Source organism: Rattus norvegicus, chromosome 19, assembly GCF_021556685.1.
Source record: "Rattus norvegicus strain SHRSP/BbbUtx chromosome 19, alternate assembly SHRSP_T2T, whole genome shotgun sequence".
NCBI classification, from domain to species: Eukaryota; Metazoa; Chordata; class Mammalia; order Rodentia; family Muridae; genus Rattus; species Rattus norvegicus.
Genome location: NC_141552.1, coordinates 34,876,895 through 34,884,495, shown reverse-complemented (window position 1 = coordinate 34,884,495; position 7,601 = coordinate 34,876,895). Strand labels below are relative to the sequence as shown.

At 47.8% G+C, this 7,601-nt stretch overlaps 1 long non-coding RNA gene across 1 annotated transcript; it reads left to right on the top strand.

Annotated features, from left to right (window-relative positions):
- Positions 1-436: 436 nt before the first annotated feature.
- Positions 437-7,392, top strand: LOC102547741 (uncharacterized). Its single transcript, XR_015644327.1, has 3 exons — positions 437-546; positions 6,532-6,658; positions 6,913-7,392. It is a non-coding gene; the product is annotated as an uncharacterized LOC102547741 (long non-coding RNA).
- The last annotated feature ends 209 nt before the right edge of the window (positions 7,393-7,601 follow it).

Below are 7,601 nucleotides of genomic sequence, written 5' to 3'. Positions count from 1 at the left end.
TTTAGAAGAAAAACCTCAAGGCAGGCAAGTGGTCAATCTCACAGTTGCAAGGAAGAAGAGAGAGGAGATGCTAAGTCAGCTCGGAGAGTCACTACATGGCTGCAGGCAGCCACACAGCCAGGAAGGGAGCTCAGGAGAAAAAGAAAGGCTGTCCACAGATATACCTCCTTCTTAACGTGCTGATGCACCACAGGCTCAACACTCAACCTGTCTCAGAGGGGAGCCTCCAAAGGGCTTTAAAAAACATGTAGGTTCCCACCAGCACCAAAAACAAAAACGAGAAGGAATAGTCATGCCCTTCTGAAATAGTACTCAGGAAGGCAGGCCAACCCAGCTGAACATCATAGAGAAGGAGAAGACCTGGGTATCTGGGTATGTTAACCAAGCAGTAGCGGTTACATGCACGAGTGTGCGCATGTGCGCGCGCACACACACACACACATAAAAACAGACATGTGAGGGGAGTCACTGGGGATCCCACCTCTGGTAAAGTGCTTGTGTCGATTTTGCAAGGACATGGCTCCAATCTCAAGTGCGGCAGAACAGGTAGGAGAGAGAAAGGGCAGAGCACAGCCAGAGGTCGTGAATCTCAGAGACTAGGAATGGTGGTGCGGTTGGTTGGCAAGGGTTCTGTGCAGTCTGTAGGTGGAGAACTGCAGTTGCAGACAGGAGAAAACTGCAGAATGGATGTGAGGGAATAGTGTGCTTTAGGGTATTATCTGCCTAGAGAGGATGGTTACAGCCACAGCAGCAGCTACAGTTTGGATGCCAAGTGTCCTCCAAGGTCCACATTATAAACACTTAGTGTTCAGGATAGCCCTGCTGGGAGGTAGTAAAATCTTTACTATGAGGAGTTAGTGAGGAGTCATTAGGTTATAGAGTGTGTCCTTGAAGGGCATAGGGTACTTCTTGATCTCTTACTTTCTGTCCACAAGAAAAAAGAAACTTTCCTCTTCCAGCTGCCTCTGGTGTAATGCGCAGACTCACAACAGGCCCAATGCTAAACCAATCACAGACTGAAGCTTCCGAAACTGGGAGCAAAAACAACCGTTTTGTAAGCCTCAGGTAGTTGCCAGCAGTACAAAAATCTTACATGGAAGCCAGTAAGAATTCCAAAGGCAAGATAAAGGAAAGAGCGACAGAGAAAGGCCGGGTCAATGGTAAGGGTGTGGGAAGACTGCAAACGGGCAGAGCTCTGAAGAGAGCGAGAGGAGGCGGAGTCTGGACGGGGTCTGGGCGGGGTCTAGACCACAGGGGAAGGTGGACAACACTCAGGGACCAAGGGGACTTGCAAGAATGATGGGGTCGGGGTTGAGGATTTAGCTCAGTGGTAGAGCGCTTGCCTAGGAAGCGCAAGGCCCTGGGTTCGGTCCCCAGCTCCGAAAAAAAGAAAAGAAAAAAAAAGAATGATGGGGTCTGGGTATTTCTAAGAGTGCAGGGCGAGGCAGGGTGGAAAGGGTGGTGGAAAACTTAAGGCCCAAGAGAAGCAGGGGGAGGTGGTAAAAGGGAGCAGGGAGACCGAGCTTTCTGGATCAAAGTGACACTTTATAAACAGTGCACAAGCCTGCCATCATAGCACTAGGCTGAGGAAGGAAGTACACAAGTTCAAGGCTGGCCTGGGTTATATAAAGGATTCCAGGCTGCCTTAGGCTACATGGCAAGACCTTGTCTCAAAAAGAAGCCAAACAAACACCAAAACCAAACAACCAAAATCTTCCTCCTATCAGCTTGCTCTGTCACAGTAATTCAAAAGTCGATAAGACGACTAATTTGTTAGGAAGGCAGTCTTTCTCCACCACCATCCCCTCCTCTTTTAGAGCCAATCCAAAAAGAACATTTGCAAAATTTTCCCTCTTGTGTTACACCTGGTCCCCTTTCTTTTGCTTTTCTTGTCCATGTGTGCGTATGTGCATGTGGGGTGTGTGTGTGTGTGTGTGTGTGTGTGTGTGTGTGTCCTTTTTATTTTTCGATGGGTACAAGAAACACAATTTGGCCAGCATCACATCACTTTCTTCTTTGCTTTTCTTTTTTCTTTTTCTTTTTTCTTTTTTTTTTTTCCGGAGCTGGGGACTGAACCCAGGGCCTTGCGCTTGCTAGGCAAGCGCTCTACCGCTGAGCTAAATCCCCAACCCCCTTTGCTTTTCGATTAGATATAAGGTAGCTAGACAGCAAGCCTCCCACCTCAGCCTCTGAGCATTGTGACTGTAGTCACATGCCCCGAATCTAGGTATTTCTTCTCTTTACATGTCTATGCCTCTTTTCCCTGTACCTGAATGGCATAGAAACTATGATTTCTATGAGTTTTGTTTCAGCACAATGTTTTCATTCAAAAAGGAAAGAAAGAAAAGCAGTCAGGTGTGGAGGAGGGGCAGGGGATAAGACCGCAGGCTAGGTCTCCAAAGGTCATTTCAGGTCTCCAAAAGTCATTTCAGGTCTCCAAAGGTCATTTCAGATTGCTCAGTGATGTGCACAGTGTTTGTGCCGTGGCCAGGATTAAGACACTCAGAAAGCTCCTGATGCGACCACACTGCGCTGGACAGCCAGTGCTCGAGGATGGCCCCCATCCTTCCAGAGACAGTTTCCTGCCCTTTCGTTTTGACTGGAGCAACTGCCTTGGGATGTGCATCCATTTCTTGTTGCTTTGAATTCTTATTTTCTAGTCCTTAAAGGGAGGCTGCAGGATAGAGACAGGCTAGAAATAGAAACCCAGAGGTCATGTGTTGGGGATATCTATGACGCAGTTTTTTGCTGTTGTTCGTAAGTTGGTTTTTTCTATTTCTGTGATACTGTGCCTGGAATCTGTAGCCCCTCTCATGCCTCACAGGGACTGCTACTCAGCCGTACCTCTAGAAGCTGGGATTCTGTTGTTTTCATTGCTTTCCTTCTTTGTTTCCTCCTTTTCTTTTGGTTTCCCCTTCCCCTTCCCATTCCTTCCTTCCTTTCTTTCTTTCTGTCTGTCTGCCTGTCTGTGCCTCCCAGTCCTGGGACTAGAGACACGCACCACTGTGTCCTTCTTTCTTTTTGGTTTCCTCTAGAATGTTTTAAAGGCCTCAGTGTGTAGACAGTTCCTTGATTCTTTGTTTCTAGCTGTTTCACAATGGCTTTTAAAAAAGAGAATATCTCAAGTAGCCCGACGGTGACCTCAGACTCACAATGTAGCCGAGAGTGGTCTTGAACTCTGTTCTTCCTGACTCTACCTCCCGAGTGCTGAGATCACAGGAGCGGAACACCCCAGTCACCTAATGCTTGTCTAAACACAGAGAAATTAGCGGGTTCGCGTGCCAGATCTATGTCTTCCTGTCTCTTACCTAGTAGCAAAATCTCCTGTTTACTTCCATCCAATAAATTAAATTTAGTAGAAGAGCAGATACTTACCTTGACAGATTGGAACTGTTTCATCACCTCTGACATAGCAAGTGTTTGACCAAAGGAAACAACGACTCCGGTTTTAGGGGCTGGAGAAATGGCACAGTCAGTCACTAAAAGTACTGGCTACTCCTACAGAGGACCCAGGTTTTGGTTCCCAGAATTTACAAGTTGACTCACATCCACTTGTGACTCAGTTTCAGGGAACCTGAAGCCCTCTTCTGGCTTCTGTGGGTACTGCATGCACATGGTGAACATACCCGCAGGCAAATGCACAAACACACAAAAACAAACAGAAACAAATTTAAAAAGAAGAAGAAGAAGAGAAAGAAGCCAGCTATGGTCGTATATGCCTGTTATGCCAGCACTTAGGTGGCAGAAGCAGAAAGATCAAGGGTTAAGTCCAACCTCAACTACTCAGGGAGTTTGAGGTAGCCTGGCTGCTTGAGACTGTCTCAAAAGCAAAAACAGAAACAGAAGTAAAGAACAGCCCTTGCCCCCTACATTCAGAGCTGAAGGAGGGGCAGATTCATTCTGTCGGATTCATACCTCTCCTTTGCTAGCATGAGAAGTGTGGAAAGGCCTGGGACCCATGCATGCTGTAGTGCCTTCGAGCCTGAGGCATGGTACAGTGCCTTTGAGCCTGAGGCATGCTGTAGTGCCTTCGAGCCTGAGGCATGAAGTTTTTTAAAAGCCCAGAGTAAGTAAAAGTCTTGTAAAGGGGAGTCTTCAGTTTAGCTCCTCCCCCATACCCCCTTTTCTTTCAATGCTGAAGCTTGAACTAGGTTCTTGTGCTTGCTGTGGAAGGCTCTACCACTGAGCTCTATCCCAGCCCAGAACTCTTCAAATAACCCTTTGTCTGGCCTTCCTGGAACTGTGTTAAAGATCCCCCATTCTGAAAAGCGTGCAATATCTAAAGACTCCCAGTTTCTCATGGGTATTAAGAGGCGGGGTGGGACTTTACACACTTGGCGTCCTTCAGGACCTTGGACTAGCAAGCAGAAATAAAGGGCCTTGAACTCCGTGCAAGGATGTGGTGGGATCCAGGAAGCAATCAATACTGTGCCCTCTGGATTCCTGGCTGGGCCAGCACAAGAATCCACTAAGAGTACATTAAACTAACTGACACAGGCCCCACTGGGTGCTCCCAGTGGGGTACAGTTGCTCAGTCCTCTCTCCCGGGGAGGCTCTCAGAAAGCCTCTCCATGCTAATCAAGTGGGTCACAGGGATCCACAGAGATGAGAGTCAAGTGAGATCTGGGAGCCAGCAGAGAGAACCAGACAGGGTAAATACCTTATATTCTGAGTTTCTCTCTCTATGCAATGAGGGAACATCCCTGGCCCTGATTCTGTGTATACAAGCACTTTTCCGTGGGGTGGGACATCTGGAAAGATTCAAAGCAAGCCAACTTATGTCGCCACCATCCTGACACTGCAGGTGCTGTAGTCTTTCCCCATACCATAATAGGGACACGTGATCAGGAAATACCACGTGCTCCGCCAAGGCCATTGTGGTTAGATGGTGATGTTGAGATCTGGGCCTGCCTTTCTGTTGATACCCCCACCCTTTCTGTGTTATGTGCACTTGTGGTTTTGCCTGTATGTATGTCTGTGTGAGGGTGCCAAATTCCTGGAACTGGAGTTACAAACAGTTGAGAGCTGTCATGTGGGTGTTGGGAATTGAACCCAGGTTCTCTGGAAAAGCAGCTGGTGATCTTAACCGCTCAGCTATCTCTCCAGCACCCTCCATCCCCCTTAAATGACTTCTGATTGCAAGTTTCAGACTGACAAAGACGTTAAAGTCAACCCTCCATTGCTCTGGGCTCTCAGAGCCTCTGTCCTGTGTTTAGACTCACAGTCTAAAGAGCCTTCAACAGCAGATCCTGACCCACTCCATTTTGTAACAGTGAGTATGGTCTGAAGCCTTGCTTTGGGCCAGGTGCTGTACAGGGCTCTTCCATTGGCCCTGTGAACCTCATTACCAGTCTATGATGTGAGTACCTTGTGAGCCACTCTTTAGACCTGGAGCACCCATGGAACCCAGCAGAGAAAGCTCTAGTAGGTTGGAATAAGAGGCCCAGTGTCCTATACACTAGGACAAACGGCCGCCCTTTAAAGGAGATGGCCATTCCCAGAGGCTGCTGCTCTACGACACAGGCTGGATCAGCTGTGCAGCACCACGCTCCAGAAAGGAAGCATGAGATACCAGTCTAATACCATTCCTTCCCACAGCCCCTTTCTGAATGTCTGTCCTGCCAATGTCGGGGACCATTTGCTCTCAGACACTGTCTTAGTTTGGGTTTCCATTGTTGTGGAGAAACACTGTGACCAGGGTAACTCTTACAAAAGACAACACTTAATTTGGGCTGGCTTACAGTTTCAGAGGTTCAGCCCGTTACCGTGGCAGGAAGTATGGCAGCATGCAAGCAGACATGGTGCTGGAGGAGTCCTACATCCCGATCAGACTGCAGCCAAGAGAGACTGCCTCTGGGCAGCTAGGAGGAGGGTCTCAAAGCCCACTTTCTCCAAAAAGGTCACACCTCTCAATAGTGCCGCTGGGCCAAGCATAGTCAAACCACCACACGTACTGACTACGAACACATCTTAAGATGACTGACTGGACGTGACCAACTTTTCGATGACCCAAAGCCTAGGGCATGAGGATGGGGAGGTAGGTGGCCCTTTGAGCAGGCATACTGTATATCATGTGACCCAGGCTTATTTAACCCTTTCAGTGGATCCTCACACACCAAGACAAAGTCCAAAATTCTGCCTTAGGTGATAGGGCCTCTTATCTGAGCTTTGCATCGCTGGATAATTCTAATAAACTTGGGTTTATATGTTAAACTTTTGAAGAGGACTTTCCGTTTGTTCATTAATTTTGTTCCTGGAGCTAGGGATGTGGCTCAGTGGTAGAATACTTGCCTGGCATGCAGAAGGCCCTCCCTCTCATCTCCTCAGATTAATTTTTGACCTTTTCTCCTCCCCAACCAAGCAGCGCTCTTTGAAGCTGTTGCCACTTCTCCGTATTTTTTCTTATTTTTATGTAATATTCAGAGTAGTGGGTTTCGTTATGACATTTTCATAATGTATTATACTTTGCTCACATTCACACCCTAATTATCCCCCTCCCACCCCTCCCACCCTTTTCTCTGAATTGCACAGATCCTCAACTAACAGAAAACATCAGCAGAAACACACTCTCGCTCTGAGGACAGATGTCCATGAGGCCTCAAGTAAAAGAGAGGCTCCAACCGCCTTGTTTCAGATGCTTCTCAAGGATACTTGTGCGGTGAGCAGCCTTTGAAGGCAGAGATGGTGCCTCCGTCAGCACAGGGAGTGGGGATGCTTAAGCTTCAGAAGAGAGAAAATGCACCTCACTGACCAGCAAGGGGAAGGACCTGAGGCCCCTACACCAGGATGCCTCTACTGTAGGGTCACAGGCTGCAAATGTGACTGTCGCTTGGCCCTGGGCTTGGAGAACTGATGGGAGAAAATGTTCTGGCAAGGGAAGCTTTATTTTAATAAAACTCTACTTCTGTTCAGGGGTTTCATGTCTTCCAGACCTCCATGAATCTACAGAGCAGCCAGCTAGCCTGCAGGTGAGGTCATATGGCGAACCTTTTCTACTTCCCAACAAGTTCCGGTAACATACTTTCGCGTGCGCACGCACACTGCCAGCACCCGGGCCAGCAGCCCTGCAGCCCACGTGACCAGACAGTGGCACTGCATCAGCATCGCGTGTCTAAGCTCTGCAGTACAATGATCTCATCGATGCCTCCTCGTCTCCAGAGGAGGGAAGACAGTCTGGGGCCTCACCCTGCCCTTTGTGCCCCCTCGTTGGTTCATATTGCTGCCCACTCTGTGGTGCCCCGGTGTTTGTGAGTTCTCTTCCGCAACCCTGGCAGAGTAGTAAGGGAGTTTCTGTTCTCATGGGACAGAATGTAATAACTATGCCTACTTAGTTGTATGGTAAAGCAATTTCAAACACTAAAAATAAAATGTAATTCATTATAATGTCAAAAATGAATCCTAATATCATAGTCCCTTTCTCCTGTTTTATAAAGAGATTAGTGTCACTGAGGCATTTTATTCTGGAGGGAATCAATAATTGGACTGAGATAAAGAGGAAAGAGAACTTCATTAAAAATTCAATCAGGGAAGGGAGTATAGCTCAGTGGTAAGTGGGCATGTTTAGCACGCTCCACCCTCAGGAAACCAAATTCGTTCATTCC